Source organism: Lepus europaeus, chromosome 19 (genome assembly GCF_033115175.1).
Source record: "Lepus europaeus isolate LE1 chromosome 19, mLepTim1.pri, whole genome shotgun sequence".
Taxonomy (NCBI): domain Eukaryota; kingdom Metazoa; phylum Chordata; class Mammalia; order Lagomorpha; family Leporidae; genus Lepus; species Lepus europaeus.
This window is the reverse complement of record NC_084845.1, coordinates 41279120-41297036: the sequence shown is the minus strand read 5'-3', so window position 1 is coordinate 41297036 and position 17917 is coordinate 41279120. Positions and strand designations below refer to the sequence as shown.

At 41.1% G+C, this 17917-nt stretch overlaps 1 protein-coding gene across 3 annotated transcripts in view; it reads right to left on the bottom strand.

Moving 5' to 3' along the window:
* FTO (FTO alpha-ketoglutarate dependent dioxygenase) overlaps nucleotides 1-17917 on the bottom strand; it is a 413000-nt gene that overhangs the window by 231856 nt on the left and 163227 nt on the right. The gene's annotated exons all lie outside the window — the stretch shown is intronic.

Below are 17917 nucleotides of genomic sequence, written 5' to 3'. Positions count from 1 at the left end.
AAGATAGTTAGAAAAAAGTAGAGAGACTGCAGTCTCAGGGAAGAATTATGGAGAAAACTGCAGAGGAAACTCCACACAAATTGGAGGGACACTGTGGATCTGCGTGGAGGGTGTTGATGTGAACAATTCAAGACCCCGGTACCCGAGAGCCTCAGCACCAGCTTTGCAGAGTGAGATGACACCAGACTGCTGCAGCCCAAGCCCTGGCAATAAAGCTGCAGGGAGAGCCTGACAGGAGTCTGCCTTGGAGCCCTGTGGGGGACAGTGTACCTGCCAACCTAGAGGGGAAAAAAAAGGGGGTCATGTTTCTGTTTCCCAGACCACCCGGCACCAGCATGCTATAACTGGCTGATAGAGGGTGGGCACCATTTTGGACACATGTAACAGCTGTGCCAGCTTTTGTCTGTGTGCCCAGAAATCAGCTGAGAGGAGACTCCTGAATTTGGCTGGGAGAACTAACAGTGGGTTGGGAGCTCGTGACTGTGGGAGCCTTGTGTACTGGGGCTATGAAAACACTGTGGCTTTTGCAGGGTATGGTTTAGTCACTGTGGGTGGCTCCACACATTCAGAGCTCCCTGATTGCTTGGTGAGGGTCACTGCTGCAGGATCCGTGCTCTGAGGACTGAATAGATGCTTTGTGTGCTTCTCATGGCAGTGTGGATAAATACTGCACCCACTGGGGCTACAGCTCAGGCATTGGTCTCCTTGGAGGAAAGGAGACGAGCTTGAGACTACACCAACAGAACTGATCAAACACTCCCCTCTGAAGAAAAAAAAAAAGCAGATGGACCACACCCGACTTGGGTGTGCCTTCATCCTGGAGCATTGAACAGAGCTCCCTGGCCATACCCAATACCCGTCTCTGAGTATTCACTGAAAGAGCAGACACTCCACTAAGCCACAGAGTTTAGTCCAAAGATAAAAGCCATCATGGGGAGTATGGAGGGATACAAGAAGTATCCCCACAAATGCCTAAAAATAAACACAGAAATTCAAGAAACAAGAATAAGGAAGACAACATGACACCCCCAAAGGAAAACAACAACACTTTAATACTAGTATGTGAAGATGAACAGCTTGAAAAATGCCGAAAACAGAATTCAAAAAATCAATCATAGGGTTACTTAGAAGTAATCAGAAGCAAATCCATGAATTAATGAAATCCATACATGACATGAATGAAAATTTTTCCAATGAAATTGAGATTTTAAGGAGAAGTCAAAATAAAATATTAGAAAGGAAGAATTCAATAAAACAAAAAATGCTGTGGAAGGCCTTCACAGACTCAGTGAGGCAGAAGAAAAAATATCCAAGTTAGAAGACAAATTTCTGGAAATTTTACAGTAAGATTTAAAAAAAGAAGAAGAAGAAGGCCGGCGCCGCGGCTCACTAGGCTAATCCTCTGCCTTGCGGCGCCGGCACACCTGGTTCTAGTCCCGGTCGGGGTGCTGGATTCTGTCCCGGTTGCTCCTCTTCCAGGCCAGCTCTCTGCTGTGGCCAGGGAGTGCAGTGGAGGATGGCCCAAGTCCTTGGGCCCTGCACCCCATGGGAGACCAGGAGAAGCACCTGGCTCCTGCCATCGGATCAGCGCGGTGTGCCGGTTGCAGCGCGCCTACCGCGGTGGCCATTGGAGGGTGAACCAACGGCAAAAGGAAGACCTTTCTCTCTGTCTCTCTCTCACTGTCCACTCTGCCTGTCAAAAAAAATAAAATAAAATAAAATAAAATAAATAAATAAATAAAAATAAAAAAAGAAGAAGAAGAAAAAAGGGTTGGAAATTTATGGGATACTATCAAAAATCCCAACATATGGGTCTTAGGAGTTCCTGAAGGCGTGGAAAGAGAGAATGGATTAAAAGGTATTTTTAGTGAAATAATTACAGAAAACTTCCTTCATTTGGAGAAAGAATGGGACGTCCAAGTACAGGAAGCACATAGAACTCCTAACAGACATGACCAGAAAAGGTCCTCACCACAACACATTGTAGTCAAACACTCTACAATAAAGCATAAAGAAAAGATTCTAAAATGTGCACGAGAGGCCGGCGCCATGGCTCAAGGAGCTAATCCTTCACCTAGCGGCGCCGGGACACCAGGTTCTAGTCCCAGTCGGGGCACCAGATTCTGTCCCGGTTGCCCCTCTTCCAGGCCAGCTCTCTGCTGTGGCCAGGGAGTGCAGTGGAGGATGGCCTAAGTGCTTGGGCCCTGCACCCCATGGGAGACCAGGAGAAGCACCTGGCTCCTGCCTTTGGAACAGCACGGTGCGCTGGCTGCAGCACGCCAGCCGTGGTGGCCATTGGAGGGTGAACCAACGGCAAAAGGAAGACCTTTCTCTCTGTCTCTCTCTCTCACTGTCCACTCTGCCTGTCAAAAAGTAAAAAAAATAAAAAATAAAATAATAAAATAAAATGTGCACGACAGAAATGTCAGATTACTTTCAGAGGCTCTCCAATTAGACTCACAGCTAACTTCTCATGAGAAACCCTACAGACTAGAAGAGAATGACAAGATATATTCCAAGTCTTAAGAGAAAAAAAAACTGTCAACTCAGAATACTGTACCCTGCAAAGCTTTCATTTATGAATGAAGGTGAAATAAAGACATTCCATAACAAACAGAAATTGAACAAATTTGTCACTACTTGTCCAGCCTTACAAAACATGCATAAGGATGTGCTACACACAGAAACACGGTCATCACTATGAAAGAAGGTGAAGGCATAAAATCTTCCAGTAAAAGTACAAAGGAAATCCAAAGAAAACAATAGGGATATTTATGGGAAAATGGCAGGGCCAAGTCATTACTTATCAATAATCACCTTGAATGTAAATGGCCTCAACTATCCAGCTAAAAGATACAGACTGGCTATATGTACTATAAAACAAGACAAATCTATTTGCTATCTACAAGAAATACATCTCACCAACAAAGATACATGCAGACTTAAAGTAAAAGGATGGAAAAAGACACTCCATGCTAACAGAAACAAAAAAAGAGCTAGTGTAACCACCTCGTTACAAGACAAAATAGACTTTAACACAAAAACAAGAGACAAAGAAGGGCACTTTGTAATGATTAAGGGATCAATTCAACAGGAAGATGTGACTATAATAAGACATTTACGCACCCACTTACAGGGTACCTGGCTATTTAAAAGAAATGTTAGTGGATCTAAAGGGAAACATAGATTCTGATACAATAGTAATGGATGATTTCAATACCCAACTTTCAGCAATGGACAAATTACTCAGATAGAAAGTTAGCAAGGAAACAACAGAGTTAATCGACACTATAGACCAAATGGACCTAACAGATATCTACAGAACTTTTAATCCCACAGTTGCAGAATACACATTCTTCTCACCAATGCATGGAACTTTCTCTAGGATAGACTACACAGGAGGCCATAATCCAAGTGCCAGCAAATTCAAAAAAAATAAAAATCATACCATGCATCTTCTCTGATCACAATGGAATGAAGCTGGAAACCAACAAATCAAGAATCTCTAGCCGGCGCCGTGGCTCAACAGGCTAATCCTCCGCCTTGCGGCGCCAGCACACCGGGTTCTAGTCCCAGTCGGGGCACCGATCCTGTCCCGGTTGCCCCTCTTCCAGGCCAGCTCTCTGCTGTGGCCAGGGAGTGCAGTGGAGGATGGCCCAAGTGCTTGGGCCCTGCACCCCATGGGAGACCAGGAGAAGCACCTGGCTCCTGCCATCGGATCAGTGCGGTGCACCGGCCACAGCGCGCTACCGCGGCGGCCATTGGAGGGTGAACCAACGGCAAAAGGAAGACCTTTCTCTCTGTCTCTCTCTCTCACTGTCCACTCTGCCTGTCAAAAAAAAAAAAAAAAAAAAGAATCTCTAGAACATATGCAAACACATGGAGACTAAACAACATGCTCCTGAAAACATTGGGTCATAGAATAAATCAAAAAAGAAACTAAAAAATTTCTGGAACCAAATGAAGATGACAATACAACATAACAAAATTTATGGGATACACCAAAAGCAGTGTTAAGATGAAAGTTTACAGCAATTGGTGCCTACAACAAGAAATTGGAAAGGCACCAAATAAATAAGCTATCAATGCATCTCAAGGACCTAGAAAAACAACAGCAAACCAAACCCAAAATTAGTAGGAGAAAAAACATTAAAATTAGAGAATAAATAAACAAAATTAAAAAAAAAAAACACAAAAGATAGGCAGAATGAAGAGCTGGTTTTTTTGAAAATTAAACAAAATTAACACACCACTGGCCCAACTAAGTAAAAAACAAAAAATAAAAGTAAAGACCCAAATCAATAGAGATGAAAAAGGAAATATAACAATAGATAACACAAAAATAAAAAGAACAATCAGAAATTACTACAAAGAGCTGTATGCCAACAAACCAGTAAACCTAGAAGAAACTGATTTCTAGACACATACAACCTACCTAAATTGAGCCACGAAAACATAGAAAACCTAAATAGATCAATAAACAAGATGGAAACTGAATCAGTAATAAAGACCCTCCCAACAAAGAAAAACCCAGGACTGGATGGCTTCACTTCTGAATTCTACCAGACACTTAAAGAACTAACTCCAATTCTTCTCAAGCTATTCAAAACAAATGAAAGGGAGGAAATCCTTCCAAATTCCTCCATGAAGCCAGCATCACCTTAATTCCTAAACCTCAAAAAGATACAAGAGAGAGAACTACAGACCAATTTCCCTGATGAATTTGGATGCAAACATATGCAATAATCAACCAAATTGAATCCGGCAACAAATCAGAAAGCTCATTCACCCAGACCAAGTGGGATTTATCCCTGGTATGAAGGGATGCTTCAACATTCATAAATCAATCAATGTGATACATCACATTAACAAACTGAAGAACAAAAACCATATGATTATCTCAATAGATGCAGAGAAAGCTTTTGACAAAATACAACACCCTTTCATGATGAAAACTATAAGCAAATTGGGTATAGAAGGAACATTCCTCAACACAATCAAGACACACAGCCAGCGTGGGTTTCATATAGATATCAACAAACAACAAATGCTGACGAGGACGTGAGGAAAAACGTACCCTAATCCACTGTTGGTGGGAATCTAAACTAGTACAGAAACTATGGAAGACAGTTTGGAGATACCTCAGAAATCTGAATATAGACCTACCATATGACCCAGCTATCCCACTACTGGGAATTTACCCAAGGGAAATGAAATCAGCATATGAAAGGGTTATCTCTACTCCCATGTTTATTGCAGCTCAATTCACAATAGCTAAGACATGAAATCAACCCAAATGCCCATCAACTGAAGACTGGATAAAGAAATTATGGGATATGTACACCATGGAATACTACACAGCAGTTAAAAAAAATTAAATCCTGTCATTTGCAACAAAATGGATGAATCTGGAAAATATTATATTTAGTGAAATGAGCCAGCACAAAAGGGACAAATACCATACTATTTGTCGAACACTTTACTTAGTACAGAGTTAATCTTATGTGTATAAAGGTAACTGAAAATAGATCATAGTAAAAAAAAAAAAAAAGAATGAGACTAGGAGAGGAAGGAGGAAGAAGGGTGGAAATGCAGGTGGGAGGGCAGGTAGGGTGGGAAGTATCACTGTTCCTAAAGTTGTATTTATGAAATGCATGAAGTTTGTATACCTTAAATAAAAGGTTTCTGGGTGTTAAAAAAAAAAAAAAAAAACCTAATGCAACACATCAGGAAAAATTCATATCACCTCTGCTTGGAACATTGCCTCTTATATTACACAGAAGAGAGTTAAGTAGGACTATTCCCCAGCAATGTATGATTTCTTATATAGGCAACATGGGCCTCTTATAAGAAAGTAAATAACAAGTGAGAAGGTTAAGGCCAACAGACCCCATACATATCAACATAAGATCCTACAATTATACCTCTATACATAGAAAAGAAATGCAGGGCCGGCACTGTGGCGCAGCAGGTTAAAGCCTTGGCCTGAAGCACTGGCATCCCACTTGGGCACTGGTTCGAGTCCCAGTTGCTCCTCTTCCGATCCAGCTCTCTGCTGTGGCCTGAGAAAGCAGTAGAAGATGGCCCAAGTCCTTGGGCCCCTGCTCTACAGGGGAGACCCAGAAGAAGCTCCTGGCTCCTGGCTTCAGATCGGTACAGTTCCAGCCGTTGCGGTCATCTGGGGAATGAACCATTGGATGGAAGATCTTTCTCTCTGTCACTACCTCTCTCTGTAACTCTTTCAAATAAATAAAAAATAAATCTTAAAAAAAAAAGAAAAGAAATACAAAATGCCAACTGAAGTACCTCCAGTTCCAGATATTATGGAGTAACAACGACAAGATTTACTTTCCTGCAATAAACAATTACAAAACAAAACAGAAATAGGAACCACAGGTCTGTGGAACTGGAAAGCAAACAAAGATATGTTCTCAACCCCAGGAGAAACAAAATAGATGAGGCCCTACAATTGCCCTGACAGTGGTCTCAAAGCTATGGGAGGAGAGGGGTAAGTCAGAACCTTAGTTTCATTCTTGCTGTGTTTAGATGGTAGAGAATGGAGTTTAGGAAGGCTGTGGGAGTCAGATCTGTAAAGAATAATGAGACAGAAAAAGATGCAAAAAGAGAAAGCAGAGATATGCAGAAGGGTTCCCTCAAATCTTTGGCTAGGGATTGAAGTATGCATGTATGAATGAAAATTCCTCATAAACTGAATTTGACTCAGAACATAAGAGGCTAAATAAATCTCAGACAGCACAGAGCCAGAAACACTGTGTTACAAGAGCCAGAATGCCCTTATTAAGACCTAGTAGGAAATTCTTAAAAACAAAAACAAAAAAATATTCTTAGCAGTAATGCTAAATTAGTCCTAGATTAAATGTTGCTTTAGGGGGCCAGCGTTGTGGCACAGCAGGTTAAAGCCCTGGCTGGCAACCCATATGGGTGCCAGTTCTAGTCCCAGCTCTTCCTCTTCTGATCCAGCTCTCTGCTATGGCATGGGAAGACAGTGGAAGATGGCCCAAGTCCTTGGGCTCCTGCACCCACATGGGAGTCCCAGAAGAAGCTCCTGGTTCCTGGCTTCGGACTGGTGCAGCTCCAGCCATTGTGACCATCTTGGGAGTGAATCAGCAGATGGAAGACCTCTCTCTCTGCCTCTACTTCTCTCTATAATTCTGTCTTTCAAATAAATAAAATAAATCTTAAAAAAAAAAAAAAAGTTGCTCTAGTGGCCAGCGCTATGGCAAAATAGGTAAAGCTGCTGTCTGCAGTGCCAGTATCCCATATGGGGATTGGTTCAAGTTCCAGCTGCACTACTGCTGATCCAGCTCTCTGCTATGGCCTGGGAAAGCAGTAGAAGATGGCCCAAGTTCCTGGGCCCCTGCACCAGCATGGGAGACCCAGAAGAAGCTCCTGGATCCTGGCTTTGGATCGGCCCAGCCCCAGCTATTGTGGCCATTTGGAGTGCACCAACGGATGGAAGACTTCTCTGCCTCTGCCTCTCTATAATTCTGCCTTTCAAATAAATAAATAAATAAGTCTTTAAAAAAAATGTCCCTCTAGACTCACCTCACAAAGCTTAAAGCCAAGACTCAAAGGAATATAATGATTACAGCAAAATCTAACAGTATTTAAAAGGGTGCAAAAAATCACGTGTTCACATTTTCAAGAGGCTAACAGCAATTTAGGCACTGCATAAGAAAAGATCAGTGAGCTAGAACACACAGATACAAAACCTATCCAAAATAAAGACCACAAAAAATGAAAGAGCATCCAGTGATCTATGGGATAATATTAAGCATTTTAACATAAACATAAATTAGGTCCCATGGGAGGGAGAAAACAATGAAATTTTAAGAAACAATGACTGAAAAAAGTCAAATTTGGTGAAAACAATAAGCCAACGGGTCCAAGAAGCTCAAAAAATCTGGGGAAAAAAAAATAAGACAATGCACAACACAATCAAACTTCTGAAAATCAAGTGGTAAAGAGAATATCTTAAAAGATAGCAGAAAGGGGGGCATATTAAACAAAGAGGGCAATAATTAGAATGACAGCAGACTTCTCATCAGAAGTCATACAGCTCAGGAGACAACTGGGTGACTGTAAAATACTAGAAAAATAACTATCAATCTAGAACACGATGTCAGCAAAAATCTCTTTCCAAAGCAAAAATGAAATAATCTGTTCAGGGAAAAGCAGAATGGATTTCTACTCAATACATTATACTGCAAAAATTGTTACATGAAGTTCTTAAGGCAAAGGAAAAACACTATTTTAAGGAATTTGGATTTGCCCCAAGGAATGCAATAAATAAAAATAAATCATTGAAATAGAACTAACTAAAGAAAAAGTAATATGTTATGAGGTTTATAACATACACTAAGATCTATACATAAAGTAAGATCCATGGAAACAGCACAAAAGAAAGAATAAAGGAAATATAAGTATACTATTTTAAGACTCTCTGATTTTAAGAAAGGTACATTGTGATAAGTACATTGTGAGAGGTGTGGGTCTCAATCAGAATTCATTTTGTTACCCTTCCCTCACTCCCAAAGGAACATTTGTACACTTGTCTTGGGACATTTTCATGGATGTTCACTGGCAGGGAATTGGGCTGCTACTGGAATCTAGTGTATAAGGAGATCAAAATATGATGCAGTGCATAAGATAGTCCCACAAAGAATTATCCAGACCAAATGTGCTGAGGTTAAGAAATCCTACTCCAGGGGTCAGCGCTGTGGTATAGCAGGTAAAACCACCTCCTGCAGTGCCAGCATCCCATATGGGCACCAGTTCAAGTACCAGCTGCTCTACTTCCGATCCAGCTCACTGCTATGGCCTGGGAAGGCAGTAGAGGATGGCCCACATCCTTGGGTCCCTGCACCCGCGTGGAAGACCCACAAGAAGCTCTAGGCTCCTGGCTTCGGATCAGTGCAGCTCTGGTCGTTGGGGGCCAACTAGGGAGTGAACCAGTAGATGGAGGACCACTCTCTCTCTCTCTGTCTCTCCTTCTCTCTCTGTGTAACTCTGCCTTTCAAATAAATAAAAACAAATATTAAAAAAAAGAAATCCTACTCTAATAAAACCAGTTAATAAGACAAAACTCAAAAATACACTGTAGTAAAAAAAGCTAATCCAACAGAGGCAGGAAAGGGAAGGGAGGTAAAGAACATATAAAACTATAAAAAATAAAAAGATGATAAAATGCAAGCATTCACACTAAAACAATTTTTTAAAAAATCAAATGCACAATAAAGAATATCTTTAAAAACCTACAGTTAGCATCACACTTCATGGTGATTAAAACTAAAGGCAAAGATCAGTAACATGGTAAGCGTGTCTCCTCTCACAACTTCTTTCCAACATCATAGAAGACCTAGTTCATCTAGTAAGAGAACAAAACAAAATCAAAGGTAGACAGACTGAAAAAAAGAAATGAAATTTGTCTTTCTCCCACAGAAACCATGATTGTGTATGCATAAAATCTAAACAAATTGACAAAAAAAACCACGAAACCAAAAAACTTTGTGTAACTAAGAAGGAATTATGGTAAAGCTGTAGGATATAAGGTTGATATACAAAAGACAGTCACCTTCCAATGTGTCAGCAATGAACAAGTGAAAAATACATATTATTTATACTAGCACATCCAAGGTATAAATCTAATAATAAAAGGTGTTTCAAAAAGTTCATGGAAAATTGAATTAAAAAATTTTATTTTGGCACAAAAGAATTTTGAAATGCATGCAGAGATTTTCAGAATGTACATTTTCCATGAACTTTTAAAGACCTCTCAGATATGTACAAGGTCAGTACAAAGAAAAAGTATAAAACTCTGATGAAAGAATTAATGAAGAACTAAATACATTAACAAAATTGGCAGAAATAAGTATATATTCTATCTTCATGGACAGGAGGGCTTAATATTATCAAGATGTCAGTTCTTCCCAACTAGATCTATAAATTCAACACAATACAAATCAAACTTCCAGCAAGTTTTTTGATGTCATCGACAAATTAGTTCTAGGCCAGTGCCGTGGCTCAATAGGCTAATCCTCCGCCTTACAGTGCCGGCACACCTGGTTCTAGTCCCGGTCGGGGTGCTGGATTCTGTCCCGGTTGCTCCTCTTCCAGGCCAGCTCTCTGCTGTGGCCAGGGAGTGCAGTGGAGGATGGCCCAAGTACTTGGGCCCTGCACCCCATGGGAGACCAGGAGAAACACCTGGCTCCTGCCATCAGATCAGCGCAGTGCACCGGCCGCAGCGCGCCAGCCACAGCGGCCATTGGAGGGTGAATCAATGGCAAAAGGAAGACCTTTCTCTCTGTCTCTCTCTCTCTCACTGTCCACTCTGCCTGTCAAAAAAAAAAAAAATTAGTTCTAAACTTCATATGGAAAGGCAGAAGTCTCAGAATAGTCAACACAGTACTGAAAGAGAATAATAAAGCTGAAGAATTAATACTACCTGACTTGAAGACTTACTACAAAGCCACACAATTAAGATAGGTGGTACTAGTGAAAGAACAGTCAAATGGGTCAATGGAACAGAACAAAAAGTCCAAAAATAAATTCATACAAGCAAAATCAAGTGATCTTTTGACAAAAACACAAAGGCAATACAATGGAGTAAAGACAGTCTCTCCAACAAATGGGGCATCCATGTGCAGAAAAAAAAATACTAGAACTTATAACTTTCATAAAAATTAAATCAAACAGATCATAGATACAAATGCAAAACTCAAAAGCTACAAAACTCCTAAAGATAACATAGCAGAAAATCTGGATGAGTTTGGTATATGCTGATGAGTCTTTAGGTACAACATCAAAGACATGACCTATTAAAAATAAAAATTATTTACTGGACTTTATTAAAATAAAAAATTTCTGGGGCTGGCATTATGGCACAGTGGGTTAAGATGCTGACCGTGACGTCAGCAACCCACATGAGTGCCAGTTTGAGTCCCAGATGCTCCTTTTCCAATCTCACTTCCTACTACTGAGCCTGACAAAAGTAATGGCACATGGCCCAGGTAATTGGACCCCTGCAACCTATGTGGGAGTTCCAGGCTCCTTGTTCTGGCCTGGTTCAGCAATGGCAGCTGTGGCCATTTGAGTAGTGAACCAGCAGATGGAGGAATTTTCTCTCTCTATTTCTCCCTCTCTCTCTGAAACTCTGTCTTTTAAATAAGTAAAATAAATAAATCTTTTTTTAAAAAATAAAAATTTCTGTACCGCAAAAGACACTGATAACAGAACAAGATAAGCCACTGAATAAAAGAAAATAACTGCAAAAGACAAGTCCAATAAAGAACTATTATTCAAAATACACAAAGAACTCTCAGAGTTCAACAATAAGAAAACCAGCAACCTAATTTTATTTTTTTATTTTATTTTTTATTTATTTATTTTTTTAATTTTTGACAGGCAGAGTGGACAGTGAAAGAGAGAGAGACAGAGAGAAAGGTCTTCCTTTTGCCGTTGGTTCACCCTCCAATGGCCGCCGCGGTTGGCGCGCTGCGGCTGGTGCACCGCGCTGTTCCAAAGGCAGGAGCCAGGTGTTTCTCCTGGTCTCCCATGGGGTGCAGGGCCCAAGCACTTGGCCATCCTCCACTGCACTTCCTGGCCACAGCAGAGAGCTGGCCTGGAAGAGGGGCAACCGGGACAGGATCGGTGCCGGGACTAGAACCCGGTGTGCTGGCGCCACAAGGTGGAGGATTAGCCTATTGAGCCACAGGGCTGGCTAGCAACCTAATTTTAAAAAGGGACAAAAGACCTAAACAGATTACTCACCAAAGATATGCAAATAGCAAATAAGCATATGAAAAGCTATCCAATGCCACTAGGAAATTGCAAATTAAAACAATGTTGAGATATTGCTACACACCTGTTAGAACGGCCAAACTCCAAAAACACTGAGGATGCCAAATGCTTATAAGGATTTGGAGCAACAAGAAGTGGTATTCATTGCTGGTAGGAATGCAAAATAGTACAGCCACTGCATAGGCCTATTAGAAGTAACATGGAAGACAGTAGCTTTTCAAAACATAATCTCACCATATGATCCAGCAATTGTGTTCCTTGGTATTTGCCCAAAAGGGCTAAAAATAAGTTGACACCAAAACCCACACACGGATGTTTACACCAGCTTTATCCATAATTCTCAAAATTTAGAAGCAACCACGATGCCCTTGAGTAGGTGAATGGCTAAATAAATTGTAGTATATCAAGACCATGGCTATTATTCAGTACTAAAAGAAATGAGCTATTAAGCCAAAAAATTCAAGGATTGCTAGCGTCTGGGGGAGAAAGGGATGCAGAGGCAGAGAACAGAGTATTTTAGGCCAATGAAACTATTCTGAATGATACTACAATCTAGAAATATGTCATTACGCACTTGAAAAACCCATGAAATCGTACAACACCGTGAGTGAACCCTAACGTAAACGACGGACTTTGGAGGATAGTAACAGGTCAATGTAAGTTCACCAGTTATAATAAATATACCTCCCTGGTGTGGGATGTTGACAGTGGAGGAGTCTGGGCATGCATGGGAGGGGGGAGTAGGGGTACAGAGGAAATCTGTAATTTTTTCTCAGTGTTATTATGAACCTACAGCTGCTCTTAAAACAAACAAAAATTCCCTGTACTTAAATTATGTCAACTGAAAATTATTTGGAAAATTCTTTAAAACTGTCTAGCTCACCACTCTGCCAATAATATATGAGGGTGCTTCTAAAAGTTTGTAGGAAATGGAATTAAAAGATACGTTTATTTTGGTGAGAAAAAAATAAATTCATACATATGAAGGATCTTCAGAAAGTTCATGGAAATGCAATTATAAAAAGATTATCCATGGATTAAAACAATATGTGTGCCAAAATAAATTTTATTTTATTTTTCCATGAATTTTGTCAAGTATCCTCATACAGTTATATAAGTATAAAAACCTATACTTTCATGTTATTCTCATAGCAAAAACAAAATTTGTAGGTGTTACTTTGATTATAATAGGATGAGCAACCATTGTAGGTGCAGTGAATAAAGCAAAGTCTCCGCTGTCATACAGTATGATGGGAGATGTGCATAAAAATAAACAAGAAATTTAGATGTGAAACGTTGTGGATAAAATAAGGCCGGCGCCGTGGCTCAGTAGGCTAATCCTCCGCCTTGCGGCGCTGGCACACGGGGTTCTAGTCCCGGTCAGGGCACCGATCCTGTCCTGGTTGCCCCTTTTCCAGGCCAGCTCTCTGCTATGGCCCGGGAAGGCAGTGGAGGATGGCCCAAGTTCTTGGGCCCTGCACCCCATGGGAGACCAGGAGAAGCCCCTGGCTCCTGCCATCGGATCAGCGCACTGCGCCAGCCGCAGTGCACCTACCGCAGCGGCTATTGGAGGGTGAACCAAAGGCAAAAAGGAAGACCTTTCTCTCTGTCTCCCTCTACTGTCCACTCTGCCTGTCAAAAAAAAATTAAAAAAAAAAAATAAAATAAAGCAGGATAATTCAAGAAGCTTAAGAATTGGTGAGGTTATTAGGAAACAGTAGGATACTTTCTACAGAATGCTTGTTGGAGACATTTAAGCTGAGATCTTGATAATGAAGAATCAGCAATGCCAAGACCTTGGGTGAAAAAACCTCAGGAAGAGCACATAGCGAGGACCACAGTGCTGAAGTGGAATCTGCACTGAAGTGGGACCACGCTTTTTTGATACACGAAGAAAACAAAGGCTCTGCAGTGACTGCAGAAACTGGGAGTAAGCACGGTGAGAGGTACAGGAGCAGCTGGACAGATACAGAGGTCTCTGTTAATTACTGAAAGGATTTGGGATGTTATTCTAAATATTCTGGAAGACTCTTAGAAAATTTTAGACAGAAACAACGTGATCTAACTCTGAAAATGTCACTCTAGGGGTCGGTGCTGTGGTGCAGCAGGTTAAAGCACTGGCCTGAAGTACTGGCATCCCACATGGGCACCAGTTCTAGTCCCGGCTGCTTCTTTTCCAATCCAGCTCTCTGCTATGGCCTGGGAAAGCAGCAGAAGATGGCCCAAGTGCTTGGGCCCCTGCACCCACATGGGAGACCCAGAAGAAGCTCCTGGCTCCTGGCTCTGGATCAGCACAGCTCTGGCCATTGTGGCCTTCTGGGGAGTGAACCAGTGGATGGAAGACCTCTCTCTCTGTCTCTACCTCTCTCTGTAACTCTCTCTTTCAAATAAATAAAAATAAATCTTAAAAAAGAAAAGGTCACTCCAGTATATAGCAAAGAGAGAAGACTAAAAGGAAACAGAAGAGCTGATGCGAGAAGACCGATCAGGAAGCTGCTGCCGCAGCTCAGGTAGGAGCCTATGGTGAATTGGACTCCAGTGACAGTAGGGGAGATGGTGATCAGTGATCAGAATCAGTGTATTTTAAGGAAAGACAATAGGATATGCTTATGCTTATGGATTGCGTAAGTGATGTCAAACAAAGTACAGAATCAAGAGCAACTCTGGATTGTTTTGCAGAAAAACCTGATTGGATGTGAGTAAATGACAAAACATTAGGATGCTGGACAAACAATACTACAAAATACAGTAAGAGGTAAGGATGAAACTATAAGTGATACATTTGGAGCTTAAAATACAAATATAACTATAGCCATACAGATCCAATCTTTGTAGACACAGACCCAAAAGTCTGGCTTTAAGACCTGATGCAGAAGGGTGAATGATCATTGTTCCTCGCAGTTTGCCCTGAGGACTCTGGCTAAGGACATTCCTGAGTGTTTCTGATTGATCAGCACTATTTTTTCCTGAACAGAGTTTCCAGAATCAAGCAAAAAGTTAAAAGTGGGAGTTGGAGGGGGTTCCCCAGGGCAGAGTCCCATAGAGAGTTGAAATAATTTCTAGGAATTACAAAATGTCAGTCTCATCTACCCAAATAAAATTACTCCTATGTTATTAATATGAGGATACACAGACAGCATTTGGGGAGGAAACCATCCCACCAACCTCAGGCGTTAAGTGCTTCTATTCCACTGACAATTCACAAACACAACATTAGAAGTAAGATTTCAGAGCTGTGCACCTTTATTTACATCCTGGGCCACTCTCTAATCAAACAACTCTTGAAATTGCTTCCAAACTGTCTCTAATTCTTTATAACTTTTAGAAAGAATCTTGTAATTTTCATTTAAGAGCTTCTAATTTAATTTAATTCTAATTCATTTAAGATCTTCTAAAACTCGAAGTCTATAAAAGGGGCTCAAGCTTCATGAATTGTACCACTCAAAGGATCTACTAAGGACATTCCCAGCTTTAAAGACTACTCCTAATAATGTTCAGAAAGGAAACACTAAGGAAGGCATATTTGCAAGAGCTAGCTCAGAATACAACTAAGAATTGATTGACCCTACGTCCAACTGGAGAGTTAGAGTTCATATATTATGCAACAAAATCTAAATAGAAAAGAGGCTCTCACTATTTGCTGGCTAAATGCTACCAAGTCCAAAGAAAGCTCTGAACATTCATTGTAGCAGGACATCTTTCTATATAAAATATCACACATGCAAAGACATGATGTGTGCTAGGATGACCAATTCATGCCCAGGCTTTCGTCCTGAAAGCCCCTCACTGTGAGATCCCCTCCCCCACAGACAAACCAGGACAGGTGGCCACTCTAAACTTGCCCCAGCCCTCCTCACTGCCTTGGTTTTGCTGATCAGTGTGTCACTAGGGCTATTTCACCTGAATTTCTTAAAGCAACAATCAGGAGCTTTATAAAAAGCACTCTTGAGGTAAATAAACTCAATAGTGAAATCCAATCTTCCCTAGCCTCACACAATCACTGGAGCTTTTCATTCTTACTCACCTGTCCATTCTCATCTCTCAATCTTAATATTGATGACCTTATTTTTCCTACATGTGGGAACATCCATGACTGAGGACATTTTCAGAATGTAATAGCCAATGAATGGGAGTGGCAGGGGAAGCTGCCTGGCAAGCTGTCAGAATAGGCACAGGGCCGACCCCTGGACTCCCAATGAGATGATCAAAGGAAGATAAAAATAGATCAAAACTTCTTTCAGCACTAAAAATTAGGGCAAGGTGCTCAATATAACAGAAATGTCAGGAGTTGTGCTGGACACAGTATAGAAGGGAGAGGATTAAAGAGGAGCAAAGAAGGCTGACTCTGAAAGAGCAATGTCTCAAAGGTAGCAGTCAGATCCTGAAAGAAGTGCATACCCTCTAACGTGGAAAATGGAGAGTAGGAGGGCAAGAGGAGCAATGGGGCACCCAGAGGACGGGGTCTTGCCTCTGTTCGTCAGCATTTCTATGCACACAGAGTATGGTGCTCACAGACCCCAGGACATGCTGCTGTTGCAAGACACCACTTAGAGAAGAGAACCAAGCACTGCTGAGGCAAGCACTGGGAGCAGCAGCTATGCTGGGGCGGCAACAAAATCCACCCTGGTTTGCTCATATTTCAAGCATCCGTACCATGCAAGGACAAAAGCAATTCATTATACACACTCCAGTTTATCAAAACTCTCATCTGTTCAGGTAAGCATATGTCTTCTTCCTTCCTCCTTCAAGTGAGAGATTTGGCAATGAATCTATACCAGTCTTTCACACAACCAATCTCAACTACCTGCCTACAAGCCTGGACTAGCCCTCTTTCTATGAGGATAAACAGGGAAAATCACCAGACCATACAAGAGTGGTTTCACTCACCAGGGAAAAACTTTAGACAATTCTCACTTTGTCAAGAAGGCACTGCACCTGTGAGAAGAGGGAATAGTATTGGAAAAGATCATTTGGAGTTGTGTGGTTTTTTTTTTAAAAATAGTATTGCTTCATTTTAAATGATGATAGACAGGACAGGTGTTCTGCCTAACAGTGAAGATGCCCACATCTCTCATCGGTGAACCTTAGTTTGCTATCAGGCTCTGGCTCCTGACTCCAGCTTCCTGCTAATGTGCTCTCTGGGAGGCAGCAGAAAAGCCTCAAGTAACTGGGTTGCTGGTGACCAAGTGGGAGACCTGGATGGAATTCCCGGCTCCTGGCTTCCACCAGGTCCAGTCCTGCCCATTCAAGGCATTTGGACATTGAACTAATGGGGGAGGGGGAATATGTTCTCTGTCTCTTACTCAAATAAATTTAAAATCTTTTAAATGACGATGGATGGAGTGAACAGCAGAATGCATGCTGCAGAAAAATCAAATTACTAAACTAGATGACTGAATTGAAAAAATTCTCCTTTAATTTAGGAAAGTGTCGCAGTGGAAATTTTAGACATGATAGACAGATTCTGGAGACCAAAATATACGCATAAGAAGAATCTCCCCAGGACTGGCACTGTGGCACAAAAGATTAAGCTGCTGCCTACAATGCTAGCATCCCATATCAAAGCCCAGTTTTAGCCCCTGCTGCTCATGTGTGAGACCAGGAAGAAGCTCCTGGCTACTAGCTTCAGATTGACTCAGCTCTAGCCATTGCAGACATTTGGGAAGTGAAGCAGTAGATGGAAGATTTCTCTCTCTCTAACTCTGATTTCAAATAAATAAATAAACCTTCAAAAAAAAAAAATAGGTCATAAATGAGTATATTGACTTCTAGGTCTTCTACTCTGTTCCCTTGGTCTATACATTTGCTTCTAGACAGTACCATGCTATTTAAATACTATAGTTTTGCTGTATATTTTGAGGCAATATGAGGCCTCCAGGTTTGTTGCTCTTGCTCAAGACTATTTAGGTAATTTGGGGTCTTTCATGATTCTCTATGAATTTTAGAATAGTTTTTTTATTTCTGTAAATAGTGTCATTGGAATTTTGACAGGAATGTTACTGAACCATAGATAATTTAAACTAGCACAGAATTTTGACAACACTGATTCTTTCAATCCATGAATATGGGATATCTTTCCACTTATTTGTGTCTTCTT